The sequence below is a fragment of the Neophocaena asiaeorientalis genome, unplaced genomic scaffold (genome assembly GCF_003031525.2).
Source record: "Neophocaena asiaeorientalis asiaeorientalis breed wild unplaced genomic scaffold, Neophocaena_asiaeorientalis_V1.1 scaffold482, whole genome shotgun sequence".
NCBI lineage: Eukaryota > Metazoa > Chordata > Mammalia > Artiodactyla > Phocoenidae > Neophocaena > Neophocaena asiaeorientalis.
The window spans coordinates 306,758-327,514 of record NW_020175201.1 but is presented as its reverse complement, the minus strand read 5'-3'; the positions used below and the strand labels follow the sequence as shown (position 1 = coordinate 327,514).

General features: G+C 35.9%; 1 pseudogene; it reads right to left on the bottom strand.

The window, feature by feature from the left end:
• Nucleotides 1-973: 973 nt before the first annotated feature.
• LOC112413317 (archaemetzincin-2-like) lies at nucleotides 974-18,970 on the bottom strand (annotated as a pseudogene).
• Between the last annotated feature and the right edge of the window lie 1,787 nt (nucleotides 18,971-20,757).

Here is a 20,757-nt window from a genome sequence, read left to right as displayed (position 1 = left end):
TTCCCTCAATAGTTTTGACTTTGGTTGAATACGCAGATACGCAGGAGCAACTGCATCTTTTTCATCACCCTCAACATGTCCAAAGCCCCGCTGCAATACATTATGCTTTCAAGCATGTGGGTGCTCACCCAGTCTGTTCTTCCCTAGAGATCCAGTTCATCTGCACCTAGGCCATCTCTCAAAGATCCTAGTCTCAAATTATCAATGATTCTCCTTTTTCCACAAGAGTATCTCTTCTTTTAGCTGGGTCCATTCTTTCAGGAGGTGGATATAAAGTGTCCAAATTTCTATCTCTTTGCTAATGCCTCACACCCTGAAATGTATGGGTATACTTGTCCTTGATATTTATTTTTTATAGAAAAAAATCCTCATATTCTAACCCAGCACTAATCAACAAGTAAAATCATACAGTTATTTATAATCCTAGTGTGTAGACTTCAAGTTAGACATTCCTTGTCTGAAGATTTGCATAGTAGCACTGTTTAAACTGTGCACATTGGGAATTCCCTGGAGATCCAGTGGTTAGGACTCTGCGCTTCCACTGCAGCGGGCACGGGTTTGATCCCTGGTTCGGGAAACTAAGATACCACAAGCTGTGTGCCTCGGCCAAAAATAAAAAATTAAATTCAATTAAATTTAAAAATAAAATATAAAATAAAATAAACCGTGCACATCAGACAGCTTTTCTAGTGATGGTATGATAGAAAGCAAAAAGAGACCATTAAATAAAAGGATGCAATCAGATTAAATTTTATATATAAATTATTTTTCAGCAGTTTCCAGATTTTTTTTTTTAATGTGTAAGCATTTCGTTTTAATTATCCCTATTTGAAAGTTTTTATTTTGGAGAGCAGAAAACCATTTCATTATACATTCACTGCATTTCTCAAGGGCTTCCACAAGTATTATCAAATTTATGTTTCACTTACTCCAGGTGTATTGGTAGATGCATCACATCATCAATCTAGCTCACCTATTCTCCAAATCGTTCTACAATATTGACATGAATAGCACACTGTAACTTACCTAAGTAGATGGGGCAAATGTCTAGAAGCCCATGGTCTGGTTCTTCCAGGTGGCTAGAGCCTTGCATTAGACTCACCAGCCAATGGTAATGTCAGAGTCCAAATTTGTGTCCAATTTCATGGATTCAACACTTACAGGATTGAAGTAGCAAAATACCCAAGATTTCAGGAATATAATAGTTATTAAAAATTGAAGAGTCACTTGAAGATCTCTTTTCAAGTTTTTAACTTTGCATTCACAGTATGAAAGATAAATATCACTGCCATATCTGGCAAAGCTGACTATTCCTGTGCCATCTGCCAAAAAGTCTTGTCCAAAGACAAAATTTCAGGAGTCTCTCAGGGAAAGACAAATCATTGTTATGGCCATGATACAGAAGACATTTGAAGATTTCTTTGTTTTTAAGCACTTAAGAATGCCCCTGTGGACTTCCCTGGTGGTCCAGTGGTTAAGACTCCGTGCTTCCACTGCAGGAGGCATGGGTTCAATCACTGGTCAGGGAAGTTCCGCACGTCGTGTGGTGTGGCCAAAAAAAAAAAAAAAAATGCCCCATATGAATTTGTAGGTTTTGTGTGTTGTCACAGAATCTAAAGTAACACTAAGTTTGCAGAAACAGGAAATTTTTCTACAAGTTTTACTGGCAGGCCACAGAAAAATATTTCACGGTAGCCCTTGAGCTCTTTAACATGTTCTTCTCTGATAATTCTGGTGTTCCCTAGAGTTCCAATGGGCTGCATATAAATTTTACATTTCTTCATAGAGATTATTGATAAACTGTTCAAAGTCTTCAGGAGAGGTGCTCAGAATGGGAGGCAATCCAATCTGAGTGTGAATGCAAGGTAATGGGTCCAAAGAGATCATTCTCTGGCTGAAAGTCTTTCTTCATAGCTGTTCCCCACCTTCTCAGTTCTTATACTACAACATAAGCACTGGAATCTTTGAGATGAAGGCTGTTTGTAATGTCTGTTCAGAGTTATGCATTGTTTGCATAATGACAGGAATGTTCCATTCATACCGTGTTCCTATGCAGAGGTTTCTTTTTCTTTTTTCCAATTTTTTAAAAAATTGTGCTAAAATTCACATAACAGAAAATTTACCATCTGAACCATTTTTAAGCATATAGTTCCGTGGTATTAAGTATATTCATGTAGTTGTACAATGATCACCAACATCCATCTTTGGAACTCTTCTTGTCTTGTAAAACTGAAACTCTGCACCCATTAAACAATGTTTTCAACCCTTCAGTTTGGAGAGACTGAATATACAAATAGGCAATGGCCAGGCCATACATAAAAATAAAGCTCTGACCCCCAACCTGCAGCAACCAGCCCAGGAAATCAACTCATTATCTATAGTAACCAGCCCAGGAAGCCAGCCTGCTGTCTATTTGTCAGACTTATAGACATTCAGACCATTATCTCTGTCCAGTCAGGGAGGGCATACCTGAAGCCTTCCCCTTTTTCTACTATAAAGTGTTCCTACTCATCTGCCTGCTTTTGAATCTTTGCCAAAACTCTAGTGACAGTGGCTGACTCCCCTGCTATAGCAAGCTCTGACTAAATAGCCTTTGAATGTTCTCATTTGGTTGGTATTTGTTATTTCTACAGCTTGAATGGGTTAAACAGCTGCTCTATCACAAGGTTTACAAGGACCAGCGCATTGAAATGTGTTCATAGAAGTGATATGGAGGGTGCCTTCACCTGCCACTAGGCCAGAAGAGAGCCCATCCACTGCCAGATTTTTTTTTTAAATCAAGTTGTTACCTTTGAACATCATTAGAGTTCCTCCAGGGCCTACATGTGGAAGCGAGCCATAAAAAAATAAAAAGAGAGAGGAAAATAGGAAGAAAAGAAGAAAGAATATATGAAAGACAGAGAGAGAGAGAAAGGGAGGGAGGGAGAAAAAAAGGAGGGAGGAAGGAAGGAAGGAGGAAAGAAGGAAAGGAGGAAGGAAGGAAAGGAGGGAGGGAGGGAGGAAGGAAGGGAGGAGAAGCTTGTTGGATCCTGAATGGTGTTTTTGCAGAACAAGCATTGACAGCCAGTTGGCCTTTTGAATTAGAAAACTGCCTAGGTATCAGAATTTTTAGTAACAGAACATTAACTTTTAGACATAAACTCATAATGCACATTTATTTAGTTTTTTTCCCAGGCTAGCAAGTTACTTCAATTGTATTTTCAGTGTACTGGAATTGGTAGGAACTTTTGTGATGTCAGCTTAGAAACTGATTGCTCTTGTTTCCAAAAAAAAAAGAAGGAAAAAAATATTAAAAAGCCTTGAAACCAATCTGCCAACTACATGGAAAGTCTCATTATAATTTTCAATAATAAAACCCTGCTTGGGGTGAAATTTCAATTAGAGATTAAAATAAAACAAAATCACCCAAAACTCAATAATATAGTGATGGAAAATGAATTGCAGATAGGTCCATTCTCACTACTAGAATATGAAGATAAAAATGAATTTAGGAATTAACAGGCCTTTTTGAAATGTTGCTTCTTAATTTAAAAACTGTATATGACTTGATTCTTTTCCTTTTAAATATTTCCCTAAAAGAAGATGGGGAAATGATGAAGTAAATGCCCATGTACAATTCTCACTTTCCCCCAAAATTAGTGACAACAATGAGAAATAGAGACTAAAACGTCATTTATAACTAAAACAGGAAAAGGCTCTGATCATCATGTTGGGAAATGCCAAATATAATACAATTTGGTCCCAGTTGAAAGAGGACATTGGAAGCGGACACAAAATTGTTGAGAAAATCTAGCAGATTTTGTTCTGAAGGATCCTGCTGGGCATCTCCAATATTGAAGGGCCTGAGGCTGTTTGGCTTATAAAGCTTCTTTCCCAACCACATATGAACAGTAAGAGCAGCAGAGTGGGTAAAAACACAAGGCTGATCAGTACTAGCTTTTGAAGTATGGAAACAAAACTACTTGGCACCTGTAAACCAGACATGAATTTTCTTTGAAAAATATGTGTCCACTACCACAATAAGTTTCTATTACATACCCAGAAGAATGGCTAAAATTAAAAGAATGACAAAACCAAATATAGATGGGGGTGTGAGCAACCGTAACTTGCATGCATTGTTGGTGGGGGTGTGAAATGTTATAACCAAAATTTCTGGCAATTTGTTATAAAAATAACCATATATCATCTATCATATAGCATAGCTCTTCTTTTCCCAGGTATTTAACACAGAGAAATGAAAACATATGTTCACAATAAGATCTAAAAATTGTTCACAGTAGTTTTATTTGTAATAGCCAAAACTCAAAACATCTTGGGTGTCCGTCAGTTGGAGGATGGACAAACTGTGGTATGTCCAGGTAATACAAGAGACTACTGCTTAGCTCTAAAAAGGAATAATTTAATGAAACACTCAACAGTATGGATGGATCTCAAAATTATTATGCTGAGTGAAAGAGGCCTTAAACAAAAGAGTGCACACTCTTTCCCATATTATATTCTGTCCTGTATTCGTAAGTGGTGTAATATATGCTCCACTATTCAACTTACATAAAATTTTAGGACACGTAAAACTAATGTACAGAGAAAAATATCAAAACATTATCTCTGGCAGAAGATCTAAACAGACACTTCTCCAAAGAAGACATATAGATGGCCAAAAATCACATGAAAAGATGCTCAACATCACTAATTATTAGAGAAAAGCAAATCAAAATTACAATGAGGTATCACCTCACACTGGTCAGAATGACCATCATCAAAAAGTCTACAAACAATAAATGCTGGAGAGGGTGTGGAGAAAAGGGAACCCTCCTACACTGTTGGTGGGAATGTAAATTGGTACAACCATTATGGAAACCAGTATGGAGGTTCCTTAAAAAACTAAAAATACAACTGTCATATTATACAGCAATCCCACTCCTGGGCATATATCCAGAGAAAACCCTAATTCAAAAAGATACATGTGGGCTTCCCTGGTGGCGCACTGGTTGAGAGTCTGCCTGCCGATGCAGGGGACACGGGTTCGTGCCCCGGTCTGGTAAGATCCCACATGCCATGAAGCGGCTAGGCCCATGAGCCATGGCTGCTGAGCCTGCGCGACTGGAACCTGTGCTCCGCAACGGGAGAGGCCACAACAGTGAGAGGCCTGCATACCGCAAAAAAAAAAAAAAAAAGATAAATGCACCCCAATGTTCACAGCAGCACTATTTACAATAGCCAAGACGTGGAAGCAACCTAAGTGTCTATCAACAGAGGAATGGATAAAGAAGATGGGGTAAAAAGATGTGGTACAAAGATGTGGTACATATATACAATGGAATATTACTCAGCCATAAAAAGGAACGAAATTGGGTCATTTGTAGAGACTGTCATACAGAGTGAAGTAAGTCAGAAAGAGAAAAACAAATATCATATATTAACGCATATATGTGGAATCTAGAAAAATGGTACAGTTTAACCAGTTTGCAAGGCAGAAATAGAGACATAGATGTAGAAAACAAATGTATGAACACCAAGGGGGGAAAGGAGGGTGAAATGAATTGGGAGATTGGGATTGACATATATACATTAATATGTATACCTGCTGTATAGCACAGGGAACTCCACTTCTCTGTACAGTAGAAACTAACACAACATTGTAAAACAACTATACCCCAATTAAAAAAAAATATTTTTAAATTAGAAAGTAGCCTATTCAAAGAAAAAAAAAGACTTGCAGTCAATTAAAAATAGCTGGACATAAAAAGAGATCAAAGAAGGCAACCAAAAAAAAAAAAAAAAAGAACCAGAAATGACAGAAAATATAAACAGAAGCACTAATGAAAGAGATAATGATGTTTCAATTGTGAACTTTATATTCACATCTATTTCATTTTATATTGAAGATTTAAGTTCCTAATTTGCATCATTCTAAATAATTAAAAAAAAAAGATGTGGTACTTACATACAATGGAATATTACTCAGCCATAAAAAAGAGTGAAATAATGCCATTTGTAGCAACATGGATGGACCTAGAGATTATTGTACTAAGTGAAGTAAGTCAGACAAAGATAAATATCATATGAAAACACTTACATGTGGAATCTAAAATATATGATACAAATGAACTCATTTACAAAACAGAAATAGACTCACAGATGTAGAAAACAAACTTATGGTTACCAGGAGGGAAAGGAGCGGGGAGCGACAGATTGGGAGATTGGGATTGACATATACACACTACTGTATATAAAATAGATAACTAATAAGGGCCTACTGTATAACACAGGGAACTCTACTCAATACTCTGTAATGACCTATATGGGAAAAGAATCTTAAAAAGAGTAGATATATGTATATGTATAACTGATTCACTTTGCTGTACACCTGAAACTAACTCAACACTGTAAACCAACTATACTCCAATTAAAAAAAAAAATTATATCTGGGAGTGTAAAGGCCAGGGTTTTCTAGGAAGGGGCATGAAGGAACTTATTGTGGTTTCGTGATATTTTATGTCTCAGTAGAAGACTGGGTTACACAGGTATATGCACTTGTCAAAATTCACCAGATGTGTATTTAAAACAAATTTCACATCAAAAGAGAAAACCTGTTAAAAAAAGAAGCAACAGGTCCCAAAAAGGAGTCACTTGTGCTAAGCCCCACATCAGGAAACGAAGACTTAATACCTAACCTAACTGCAGTTTCAACCTTTCCCAGGAATGTAACCTAAACCTGTCAGTCTGGAATTTTCTGGTCAGCACTAGTGAGGTAATCCCCCTAAGACCTTGCGGACTAAAGAATGTTGCTTACCATCCAGCTCTATAAGGATTGAGTCATTAGCTACTGCAGTCACTAACCTTTAACACACCCTGAAAGGAGTTCAAGGTGGAAATCAGGAATGACACACTGTGTGCTCTAGGAAAACTGTTAGAACAGCCCTTCAGATAGATATTTTCAGAAGAAATTTTTTTTTTTTTTTTTTTTTTTTGCCGTACGCGGGCCTCTCACTGCTGTGGCCTCTCCCGTTGCGGAGCACAGGCTCCGGACGCGCAGGCTCAGCGGCCACGGCTCACGGGCCCAGCCGCTCCGCGGCATGTGGGATCTTCCCGGACCGGGGCACGAACCCGTGTCCCCTGCATCAGCAGGCGGACTCGCAACCACTGCGCCACCAGGGAAGCCCAGAAGAAATTTTTTTATGAACCTGGATTGTTGTATCTTCTCATACTTAGAAAAGCACTAAACCCATTAACTAAGATATCTGTTCCTGTGACTAGCAGCAATTTTCTACCGAGATGTGTGCTTGGTTGCACACACCCCATTCACCAGAATCACATATATACTGACCTCCCCTCTTACCTCTTCAGAACAGTTTCTCAGAGCTATCTGAGTGGGTGCCATCCAGGCTACAGTCCTCAGTGAGACACTGAATAAACTCCACTCACGCTTTTACACTGTGCGACTCTTTTAAGTCAACAACCCTTTCTATCCCCCAAAGAAAAACTAAGTAATCGGCTTTTCCTTGTCCCTGTCTATGAAAGCCTTCCATTTTGCACAGCTCCTTGGAGCTCCTTTCTATTTGCTGAATGCGATGCTGCCTGATTCATGAATTATTGAATAAAGTCAGTTTGATCTTTACATTTACTGAGTTGAATTTTCATTTTTCATGCATGGCAAACAAATTTCACTTTAGTTAAGGATATACCTGCTGAAGTAGTTAGACAACCAAGTACTAATATCTGAATATCAATTTGAAATGCATAAAAATTAAGATGGATTAATCGTGTAGACAGATGAATTGTTAGATGTGTAATTTTAAAAGTATAATTAAATGTTAATATTGTAGTCTTGGGAATATGGACGTTCACAGTAAAATCCTTTAAACTTTGCTTTAGGTTTAAAATTTTTCATAATATAATTTGTAAAATATTCAGACAGAAAACATAGGAAGACAAAGACCCCAGTAGCAAGGAACCAGGTAGCGAATTTTCTTTTCACTGACCTTGAATAACTTAACAGCTAAACATGGAAAATAAATTATCAGCTTCCAATTTCTGAGCTCAGATTTAAAGGTTTTGATCTCAAAAATTGTTTGCACCACCTGGAAGAGGTGTCAACCAAATGCCACCCACATTTGTGTGGAATCCAGTTGGGTACAGTAAACAAAATGATTGCCCTCTGCTCCCCCTCCCTCCAAAACAACAACAACAACAAACACCATAGAAAAAAAAAAAAACAGAGAGAGAAGATTTTTATTTTTATGTTTCTGGTGTAGGGGAGCAGAATTTGCCAACCTAATATATGTCTATTTGGTGTATTAATTGTTTTAAGCTGGTTATTTTCTGAGAAACAGCAGACAGAGGAATTACTCTGAAAACCAAGGAGTAGTTGCCCTTTTGTATAAAACATTTACATTTGTAAGGGAAATCACCATTTGTAAGTATGTCTCCCTCTCTGTACCTGGAAGAGGATGACTAAATGTCAGAAACTCTTATCAATGGAGAAGGCAATGACTTAAATCTGGTTCACAATCACCCTTGTTTATCATACTTTTCCTGGTAATCTCCCACAACTATCCCCATCCTCAGCATTCTCTTTTGTTTGTATCTGAGGATGGTATTTAAGGTGAGGGTTTTGGCCATTTTGGCAAGTTACTCAGTTTTTCTGGGTCTCTCCCATGTATATATGTTGTTAAATTTTGTTTCATTTTCTCCTGTTAATCTGTCTCATGTCAATTTAATTCTTAGACCAGCCATAAGAACCTAGAAGGGTAGAGGAAAATTTCTTCCTCCCTGACACTGGATTCCACAAAATAGACAGGGATGAGTTAATAATTAAATGAGAGAGAAAGTATAGGGGAGAAAAAATAATTTTTCCTGAGATCCCCCTGTGAAAAAGACATATTTACAGGAGAAAAACAAACAGAAGTTTAATAGCATAGATACTTCATATATACGTGGGAAATACCCAGGGAAAGTGAGTAACTCCCCCAAATGGCCTAAGCCATAACCTTAAATACCATCGCAAGCAAAGATGTTGGGGGAGGGGTGCTGTTAATGGGACACTATCGGGAAACCCACAGTAACAAGTAACAATGGTAAGCTTGATGTGCAGATTTAAGTCCTTGACTTTTCCACTGATAATAATTTATAGAGATTTAATCATCCTTCTCTTCCATTACAGACAGGGAGGACACCCTTACAAATGGAGATTTCCCTTATACATGTAAATATTTCTTATAAAAGGATAACTTCTACTTGGCTTTCAGAGTTTCACAAGTGACTGCTGTTTTTTAAAAATAACAAGGTCAAAATAACCCTTAGCCAAAGAAGCATGTTTTGTGGTGGCAAACTCTGCTTCCCTTCAAGAGCAACTGGTAAATTATGAAAATCAATTTAAGAATAAAGACAATAATATTGCAAAACTTTAAAAGCATAAATCAGTAGTATCAAAACTATTATTAAGGGGCTTCCCTGGTGGCACAGTAGTTAAGAATCCACCTGCCAATGCAGGGGACACGAGTTTGAGCCCTAGTCCGGAAGATCTCACATGCCGCGGAGCAACTAAGCCTGTGTGTCACAACTACTGAGCCTGCGCTCTAGACCCCACGTGCCACAACTACTGAAGCCCCCATGCCTAGAGCCTGTGCTCCGCAACAAAAGAAGCCACTGCAGTGAGAAGCCTGTGCACCACAACGAAGAGTAGCCCCCACTTGCCTCAACTAGAGAAAGCCTGTGTGCAGCAACAAAGACCCAACGCAGCCAAAATAGATAAATAAATTTAAAAAAAAGATGTTAAAAAAACCTATTATTAAAAAAATAGAAAAATCAGTGATATTTAAGGTATACTAGAGAAAATTCCATGGAATTTGAGAAGGACAAAAATGTGAATATTCCTAGAGAAAGGATGATAGGAAAATAAGTATGCTTAAAGAAAAAACTAAGACAAATGGAAAATTTTTCTTTTAATTACACAGATATACTGGAAAAACTTTTTTTAAATCAAGAAAAACATAAATATGCACAATTGAAAGTCTTAACACTTAAAAAGATTATTTAATAAACATTAACTATACCCAAAACCTATATTATGAAGTTATACATTTCCAATATTAAGAACTGAATACTATAATCACATAAAGAGAATCATATTAACCACAGGAAGGAGAGAAAAAAGGCTGCATTAACTTTAATTCTCTCTTCTACAACTGTAACTGTTAGATGCCAATGAAGTAATTTCTACAGCAGAATCAAAACAAGAAAGATTTTTATGAGAAAATTCTATTTTGACTAGTCTTTCAGAAAATAAGAGAACAGAAAAACAATCTTGAATTGCAAGGATACAAGCAAATTGTCACTTTTGTACCATGAAGAACATAGTTTTAAAGAAAGCCTCACAATTAAAATGAATATCAATTGTGTATATAAGAAGGAATGGCTAACTTAATTTAAACAAGAATTCATTCTTAACATCTGGAAACAAGGGATATCAAACAGGATGTATTCATCCTAATTCTTTTTAAAAAAAAATCTGTGAGATAAAAATACAAAAATTACAATTTACATAATTTAGAGCACAGCAATAGAAAACAAAACAAAGGAAACTTAAAGTCACAAAATAAAATAAATGGGCCTTTCAAAAGAAAGACCAGTCCTATCAGTTTTGACAATAAACACAAAGGGGATACAATTTATATATAAAATTAATATGACTTTCAAGGTCAAGGAAAAAAAACAAAGCAAAAAATTAAAAAGGTGAACATATATTGTCTCAGTGATTGCCTTGAAAGAACTGACTATAAATGAAAACAATAAAGACACACCATGCCAATGAAACAAAAAGATACAGTATTAACACCCACAATAATTTCAAGGCAGAATTATTAAGTGGGACAATGAAATTACTTTACGATGATAAAGGTCATTTAACATTATATTTATAAAATAAAGCACTTGTAAAAACAAGAAGAAATTGACAGAAACATTAAATTTTTATGTGATTTTTATACCAATATCTCAATTCTTGATAGATCATAATTTAAAAAACCAAAAATATAAAGATTTAAGTAATATTAAAAACAAAACTATAGGGCTTCCCTGGTGGCGCAGTGGTTGAGAGTCCGCCTGCCGATGCAGGGGACACGGGTTCGTGCCCCGGTCCGGGAAGACCCCAAATGCCCCGGAGAGGCTGGGCCCGTGAGCCATGGCCGCTGAGCCTGCGCGTCCGGAGCCTGTGCTCCGCAACGGGAGAGGCCACAACAGTGAGAGGCCCGCGGAAAGAAAGAAAACAAAAAAAGGAAAGAAAACAAAGGAAAGAAAACAAAAAAACAAAAAAAACAAAACTATGAGAAAGATTTACATTTAAACTTAATGCCCAATGAAATTAGAATACATTATTTTTCACTTTTAAGACACAGAATTCAACTGAGTGAACTTGAAGATCTATTTTTCTTTATTCAACAATTCATGAATCAGGCAGCATCCAATTTAGCAAGTAGAAAAGCACTTCAAGGAACTGTACAAAATGGCAGAAAGGGGGTGAAACTGGGAAGTAAAAAACAAAAGAATTCTTTCAGGCAAGGTCACCTTCCTTTGAGGGAAGGTTGGGGTGGGGGAGGGGGAGTATCATGCAGATTACCTCACTAGTTTTGATCAGGATACTCCAGACTGATTGGTCAAAAATTCCACCCTTGAGAGAGGCTGAAACTGTAATTAGTTTAAATTAAGTTGTGGTTGCTGATGTGAGGCTTAGCACAAGTGACTCCATTTTGAGCCTGTTTCTTTTTTAAACATCAGATATCAAAGATATATGTACCGAAACAAATGACCATATCATAGGTCCAAAGACAACTGCAATGAATTCCAAAATGTAAACATGAAGCAGATAAAACTTTGTGGTCACACCGGTATCAAAAGCTCAACAAGCATGAAAAGATAAAACAAACCAAAGATACAGGATCCTAAATAAATAAGTTAAAGAAAATGTCAAAACTTCCATTGAAGAATATCCCCAAAATAGTGGGAATAAGAACACATAGTAACATCTAAGAGGATGTTCTATATAGAGAACAACTGAGTCCGTCTAATAAGAATAAAGAAACTACAAAACAAATTAATAAAATTTCACTTTAAAATGTTAGAAAATAAACAAAATGAATATAAAGAAATCAGAAGGAAAGTATTTATACAGATTTAACCCCTATAAAAGTAGAAATCTTCTCTTTACGACATACAAAACAGTAGCATTGAAAAATAATTCCCAAGCAACATGCATAAATTAGCCTAATCAAACAAGCTTAATCAAAGGAAGGAAGCAAGACCACATTAAACTAAACCTTATAAACTGCTAATATACTGGCAAGCCCAGTCTAGAGTTTTCCATTATCCCAACTTTACTAACATTTTCAATAACCTTTAAAGGAGAACCAGAGTAAGTCGGAAGCAAGAAGTGAATGGATATTAGCTGTTCCTGTATATTAATTTTTAGTCATTGAAAGTCTAAATTTCCCTAAGGGTGTCATTATCATCATTATTTTGCATCAACTCCTTATCAAAGAATATAGTTTTAGTTTTATTGTTGACCACCAAGATGGGGGAGGAGGAGGGGAGTGGAAAAAATTTTTGTTAAAAGATAAATCTCCCTTCCTCTCCCCTCTCCCTCTTTGTTTTGGAATCCATTTCCTAAGAAACCCGTTTAACATTAAGCTATGGTCGATGCCTGCCCACTTCTGGCAGGCTAGGAAAAGAGTCATCGCACTTACAGGGGTAATTGACCCAAGTCATCAGGAGGAGGTCGGATTACTTTGTGTCTTAGAGATGTGGAAAGACCAGTAAAGACAACCACGATATTCCTCAGTTAGTCTCTTATTGACTTTCATGGAGAAGAAAAAGCACCTTAGAGTAGGGATATATTGGGGTGGGTGAGGGACTATAAACAGTGCAGAGAAGATAAAAGCACAATGCCTGAGAGATAATTCGAGGTTTTTCCCATGTATAATGGAGAAAGGCATCACTTGCTTTCTTTGGTACGGGAAGGATGGCAGCTGACTCTTGAGATATGGTTAGAAAATACAGAAAATCAGATGAAAGAAAAAATATCATTTTCCCACCCTGACAAAATATTTGTGCCTTGATACATTTTTCTCTGTATCTCTAATGAATATCATTTATAATCAATTGGATATAAATTATTACTTTTATTATAACAGTTATTTCTAAAAATATGGGAAATTATAATGATGATGAAAAACCATCACACAAAATCCCACCATCCAGATATAATGACACATCATTTTAGTGCATTTCTTTATTATCCTTATTACTGCATATTTTTATATAGTTTACATTATTCATACTGGATTTTTAAAAAGAGTTAACTTGGGAACATTCATAAACCCTACATTGAAGTTTTTAAATGGTAGGGACAAAAATAAAGTAAAAAAAAAAAATGGCTCAACTTATCCAATATAATATTTACAGTCGCAGACAATCATTATATGTCTCTAACAAGAGTGAGGCTAGGGACTTACCTGGTGGCACAGTGGTTAAGAATCTGCCTGCCAGTGCAGGGGATATGGGTTCGATCCCTAGTCCGGGAAGATCTCACATGCCATGGAGCAACTAAGCCCATGTGCCACAACTACTGAGCCTGTGCTCTAGAGCTCATGCGCCACAACTACTGAAGCCTGCACACGCTAGAGCCCGTGAGCTGCAACTACTGAGCCCGCGTGCTGCAATTACTGAAGCCTGCGTGCCTAGAGCCCGTGCTCTGCAACAAGAGAAGCCACTGCAATGAGAAGCCCGCGCACCGCAACCAAGAGTAGCCCCCGCTCGCTGCAACTAGAGAAAGCCTGCATGCAGCAACGAAGACCCAATGCAGACACACGCACACACACACAAAAAGAGTGAGGCTATTATAATTTTCTATTCAAGTGTGCTCTTGTGGATAGAGAGAAAACTCATTTTGGGCGCAATTTCATCCAGCAAGGTCTCCAAAACAGTTTAGTCATTGTTACCAATTACTGGTTTAGGACAGCAAAAGTAATTAGTTTATGTCATCCTCAAAAATGACAAGATTTTCCCACGAAATTGTGAGATGAAAGACACATGAGACATTAAGCAAAATAAAACAAACAAATAAAAAACCTTCTAGTACTAGACCAATCCTGTAATTATTGTCGGGAGAAAACTTCAGCAGGCATTGAAAAACATGCACTTTGAGCAGCAGAACCCATTTGGCAATAAATCATCCAGAGATATATTGCATTCAGGGCATTCAGCCTGTTCAGGAAAGTCAATTTATGTCATGATTTAACTAGTATAGAATTTAGTATTAATTAATTTTGGAAAAAGTCTTCAAGTGGTATTTTGAAGAAAGATGCATGGGCAGTATATTTTCTAAACTCTTTACGCTTCAAGGATTAAACTATTTGTGTCCATGAATGAAAAACAATTGATCTTAGATCTTAACCTGAGATTCTTAGGTTACCATATTTTCCCCCTAGGAAGTCTAAAAGTATGAATTCACTGTCTTTTGGTACTTCACATTGAAAAAAAGTCTAAAGGCAGTTTTGTTTTCATTCTTTTCTAGATAATCTTTCTCTCTCCCTCTTCCTGGAAGTTATAGACTTTTACACTTAACTTTGTAATGTATCTTATTTGACAAAGTATCTAGACGTAGTTCTCCTTACACTGATTTTGCTAGTGTTCAGCAACTGTTTTGATGTTCACCCTCAGGTTGCTTTTTGTTGCTATTGTTGTTCAAGAAGCAACTTCTCATCATTTGTTACACTGATCAATTGGTAATTATTTCTTTGTCTTTTGTCTCTTCACCTATTTCTGTATTTTGTATTTACGTTACCCACCCTTGTCATAACAACCATCTCTGCATATAAAAATCTCTTTGTCTTTTTCTTGATGTTTTATAACTTCTCAAGCAACTCATGTATAATAGAGCGTTACGATTACAATCTGGTTTTACTTCTCATTAACACTACCTTGGTTCATATTGCCTAATTCATAGATTGTCGTGAAAATTAAATAATACAGCAAATATAAAGCAAAAAGGCTTATCACTGAACAAATGTGAACATGCACAATATTGCATATTCTGTTTTTTATTTTTTCCAGAATGGATTTGTAAACTGCTACTCAATTTTATTTGCCCTGCAATCTCTTCTTATTTCTAATTTCACTTGTTTCACCTACTTTTATCTACCACTTCTTTCAGCTACTTTTGTCTTTTCATTAGAGCATGGTGAAACCTGGCTTTCTAACACTTTAGCACATAATATTTGTCTTCTTCTATTCTTTCTGACTATCAGGTATTTCTGAAATGTTGGTTGGATTAATGTGGGCTATTTTTTCCTGATGTATGCTCTGTCTTTGATCTTTCAGGATCTGTTTCCTTTATTCATGAGAATATCCTTACAGATCACCTATCTTTACTTTCCCCCACAGAGAGGCGTTGGATTAGGGACAAAGAATTGATATTTAATTCTTCCAGAAACTCTTCTTCCAAAGAGACTAAGCTGCTACTCTTCAGCTCACTTCTCTAATAGGAACAGGGAGACAAATTAACAAAAAATTCTCCTATAAATAGTTACAGCTATTACATGCTAGAGTAGTGGTGCTCGGTCAGTGGTGATTTGGCCCCCCCACAGACCATTTAGCAGTGTTTGTAGACATTTTTGGTCATTTCAACTGGGTGGAGATGGGTGGTACTTTCATTTAGTGGGTAAAGGCCAGAGATACTACTAAACTTCCTACAACATAGAGAAGAACACCACACAAGAAATAATTTTCTGACTCCAAATGTCAGTAGTGCTGAGGAAGAGAAGCCCTGTTCTTGAGCTTATGGCTCCCTCCTACCTTAATTATTTTAAGGAGAAATTTCAGGGGTTTAAGATACTTGTGCCTGAGTAAGAACTATGACTCCACGAAGATTATTTTTTTCCTCAGGAAATTTTCAGTCTGATTGTGCAGTTTCTGACAACAATTCACAGTCCATTTCAAACTGTCAAGACCTTTTGATCAAGCACTTTGTTGAAATCTTCAACAGAGACAGGGTTTGAGATCAAAGTTCACTTTATTTTAAATAAAATTTCTGTGATGTATCAGAAAATTATGCAGGATGTCCTCAAAGAACTGAAATGCCAGTTTGGCTGCTGAAAACATTTCGAAAGTGACAAATAACATTTGATGTCAGACATGATAACCTAAGGAAAAAAAGTAAAGTCTTCTCTGAACTTGTTCTTTTTGAACAGCTGAAGTTTGAAAAAGAATAGCTAGGCTTTTATCTGCTAAATAGACATAAAAGCTTTTTAACCAAGCAATGAAGAGAGAAAACTATTAAATGATAACTAAAATATATTTACTGAAATCATTGGAGACAAGTCAAAATAATTGCTGCTTTAAAAAAAAAAAATGCTCTTCCTCTATCCTTTCAAACATTAGTTCAAATGATTCAGCATTAATCTAAGCAAAGCAAGCCCAAAGGGACAGAAGGAAAGAATAATAACATGAGGAAAGCACAAGGCTATGTCAGAATCTATATGGTTTTAGAGACAATTAATTTAGTGAAATAAACACTGGAATCATGAATCATGTAGATATAGCTAGAGACAAAAAAACCCAAAAACCTAGTAACATCACACTAAAAATAGCTAGCTATTACAGTACAGTATCCTAATCTAACAGGCAGACACACCATAAACTTTAATGGAGTCATTTGGTGATTGTACCTTTTGTCTCCCTAAAACTTTAAGTGTATCATATCTACCATCATTAACTTTAATGGAAAAATCCACAAGGGTCTGGGGTATAAGAATAGAAATTATTTGGGGATAACAGGAAAACCACGTGTAGGCAGAAAATTATGTTAACTATTAGAGTATAATTTTATATTTAAGAACAAAAATAAATAATTGACATAATGCTATCTATAAAAAGAAAAATTGGAAAAAATCACTTTAGCAGACAGAAATACTTGAAATAGTCATCAACTAGGAAGAATGTGTATAATGGATTGTGAAGGTTTAAGTAAATCAGAATTAGCCATGTATTGGAATATCCAGCATTATAGGTGTGACAATTCTTCCCAAACTGATCTGTAGCACCATTAAATTTACAATAAAAATCCCAGTAGGTTTTCTATTGCCCCACTTAATGTCCCTTTGAAGGAATACAATTTATAGGATGTGGATTCCCTTGCGTTCTTTTCTATTGGATTATATTCATGCACTGAGTGAACACAATGAATGTGACCAAACTGACGCTCCTTCTGTCATCAAGGATGAATCTCACAGAAATAATGCTGAGCAAAACCACCCACCCACAGAAGGATACATACTGGACAGTTGCATTATTTCAAGTTCAAAAATAAGGAAAACTAATCTATACTGTTAAGTCATGATAGTGGTAACCAATGGTAAGGAAGAAATTATAGAGATTGGTATTGACATATACACACTACTATATATAAAATTGATAACTAATAAGAACCTACTGTATAGCACAAGGAACTCTACTCAATACTCTGTAATGACCTATATGGGAATAGAGTCTAAAAAAGAGTGGATATATGTATATGTATAACTGAATCACTTTGCTGTACAACAGAAACTAATACAACATTGTAAATCAACTATACTCCAATAAAAAGTAATTAAAAAAAAGAAGTTATAGAGATTAGGGTGAGACAAAAAGGGGGAATTAATAATATTTCATTTTTTTTTTTAGAATGGGTGAGGGTCACATAAGGATAATCACTGTGATAATTTACTGATATGTATAGTCAGGAATTGTGAATGTGTCCTTAAGAATTTTACATTTAAGTTAAAAAAAATAAAGGGCCTCTGATGGCCTTTAAGGAACAATTTGTTTTAGTTGCAAATGCATCAAACATTAAAAAAAAAAAAGCAGTTCACAATGTTGCTCAAAAAATCCTTATTGATCATCACTGGATGCTGCTAGGGCACAATTTCATTGCTCTGAAAATTCATAAGTAGAAGGAAATTATCCAAATTTATCCTCCATTTCCCATACAAACTCTATGTCAGAGTAATCAAATACTTGATGAGGGAAGTTCTTTGTAAGAGAATTTTAGCTAATAAATACAGAAAGAAGGAGAGTATTATAAAATTACAATTTTAAAATCCAATGAAATAATGGAAGTAGTCAGTAAACTTCAATGGATGCTCAATCCTTCAGGTAAGGTTCTGATGGAGAAATTTATACCTGAGGGATAACACTGATACCACACGAACCCAGTGATTAGTCTTACTATAACTAACAGTTGGACAACCCTACATTATATGTCTACTGATAAGATATAGTAGGAAATACACAGTACCTCCAAAAGATATGTTGTTAAAATATTGTTCCCGAATATAAGAAAGCCCATAGATCTATCTGAAGTTTACAGGAAATATGGGGGGGTAATATGTAGAATAGAAAGAAAAAGCATACCATGAGAAAAGAAAAGTAAAACTTAGAATATAGGTCTTTTTACAGAACAAATGACCTGGTTTAGCCAATAAGTCAATGGCATTTTTTTTAAAAAAGTGAGGACAGTGTTATGGAATAAGACTTTAGAGACCTAGTAACCAAATGTATGAAATTTATTTGAATCCTAATTTAAAAGAAAAAGAAATTTTAAATTGTCTTTGAGGTAATCAGGGAAATAAATATGGATTGAGTTGTAGTTGATTTAAGAAATAATCGTTAATTATGTTTAAGTATGATAATGGGATGGTGAATGTATTATTGTAAATGCCCTGATCAGTTAGGGATGCCAACTGAAAATGCTGTAGTTGAAATGACATGATATCTTTGTTTTACTTTTAACTTCTCCAAAAACTGTTTACTTACACACATACACACACACACATCATACATGTGGGCACTGATTTCCACAAAGTGTCACCTGACAACCTGTTAATACAGCAACACTAAGTTTGTCCAAAATCATTTTGGTAAGGGAGAACGCCATGTTGAAAAACTCTTACCAGTGTCTCAGGCTCAAGTGGTTTAAAGCAGGGAACTGAATGAAATTGGACAAAGATCATAATATAATAATTTAGGACTAGTGGACACAGTAAGGTAGCAAGGGTCTTAAGGCAAGTATTCATAAGGAAATTGCTATTTAATAAGTGAGATGTTTGCCCAGATGAACAGATTATTATCTTTGATAAACTGATTTGTAGGGATTTCCTGAGGCAAATAGTACAGTTATTTTAATAAATTTACAGTCTTATCTTTCCAAAGCAAAGTTTTCCTGGAAAGGAAATAAAACAACTAAGTCATGTTGATATAGATGGTCTTAGTTCTCAATAAATAGAGAAACAAGATTTGCAAAATGTTGATAACTGTTGAGGCTACATATGGTACAAAGAGTCAGTTAATTTTACTTTTCTCTATAGCTCTGTATTCATCTGAAAATTCCCATATTAGAAAGCTTTTAAGAGTGGTAATGTTGAGATCCTCTTCTTTCATAAAATCTAAGGAAGCCACTTGGATATGGAGGAACATTTGGAAAACTAAGAACTGGTTACAAAGGATCAGGCAAAAAAGAGACTGGATAAACAACAGGAATAATAGGAAATGTACTAATGTGGTGGTTAGAAAATAGTTATCTGACCTGGATGCTTTTGTATTAAAACACCTGCACATTGGTATTTTAGCTAATACTTAATATATACCAGCTATTCTTTTAAATGCATAATATACCTTATGTCGCCTGATCCTCACACAAACTTTGTGAGATACGAATTCTTAGTAGCAGCATTTTACAGTTGACTTTTATTAAGACTTGACAAGGTCCAGTTAATATGTCTGAGGACAGAAAGCTAGAAACAGGTAGCATAAGATTCCAAGACCGCCTCTTCTGCTTTCAAAAACTGAAAGCTAAAGTGCTGCAATAACCTAGTTTAACTTAACAAGATGGAACGGAGGGTTTTTTCCTAAATTATTATTTTCACTTTTTAGGGTATAGAAACCTCATACTTCATACGGAAGCCAGGGTTTCTGTATGTGTCCAGCATACATGAAAAGAAAAGACTGAGCTCAAGACCTATCTAAAGAGAAAAGAAGTAACTCCCCATAAATAGTGTTTATGCTAATGCTCAAGTTGGACAAACACATTGCAGCTGTATTTCAGTTACAGTCTTGATAAATGGATAAAGGCCCCTGACTTTGAACCACCAGTACTTAGAAGCACCTGAGAATGTGGTCATTTGTCAACATTACTGCTTGCTTTGGTTTTAGAAACACAAGCAATGTGCTCATGCGCTGACGGTACTGCATACAAAATGTGCCATCTATCATCATCATCAACAAATATTTACGGAGTTCTCACTGTATGTGTGCTGGTTTCAGAAGTTGCAATGGGGATTTATATGGCATAGAGAAACCATCCTACTGTGTTTTCCCTTCCTTTCTCTTTCAGCCGTATGTAATGTTTCTATAAGAACTGTGAATGTTAAAAAAATATACTTACCCATCAGAAAACTGATAATTTTACAAAACTGAAAATACCTTTTTGTTCCCTGTTATAATTTATATTGAGTTCAAGATATTCCATGGTCATGATTCTTTTGCAAACAAGGTGGGGTCTTAAAATATGAACTAAATGGGTGATCAACCAGGCATTAGATTGGAGATCATCACACTCTGTTTTGCCTTTGGGAAAAATGGAAAGAAATATAAAAGATGAAGCCATAAAAAGGAATGAAATAATGACATTTGCAGCTACATGGATGGGCCTAGAGATTATCATAC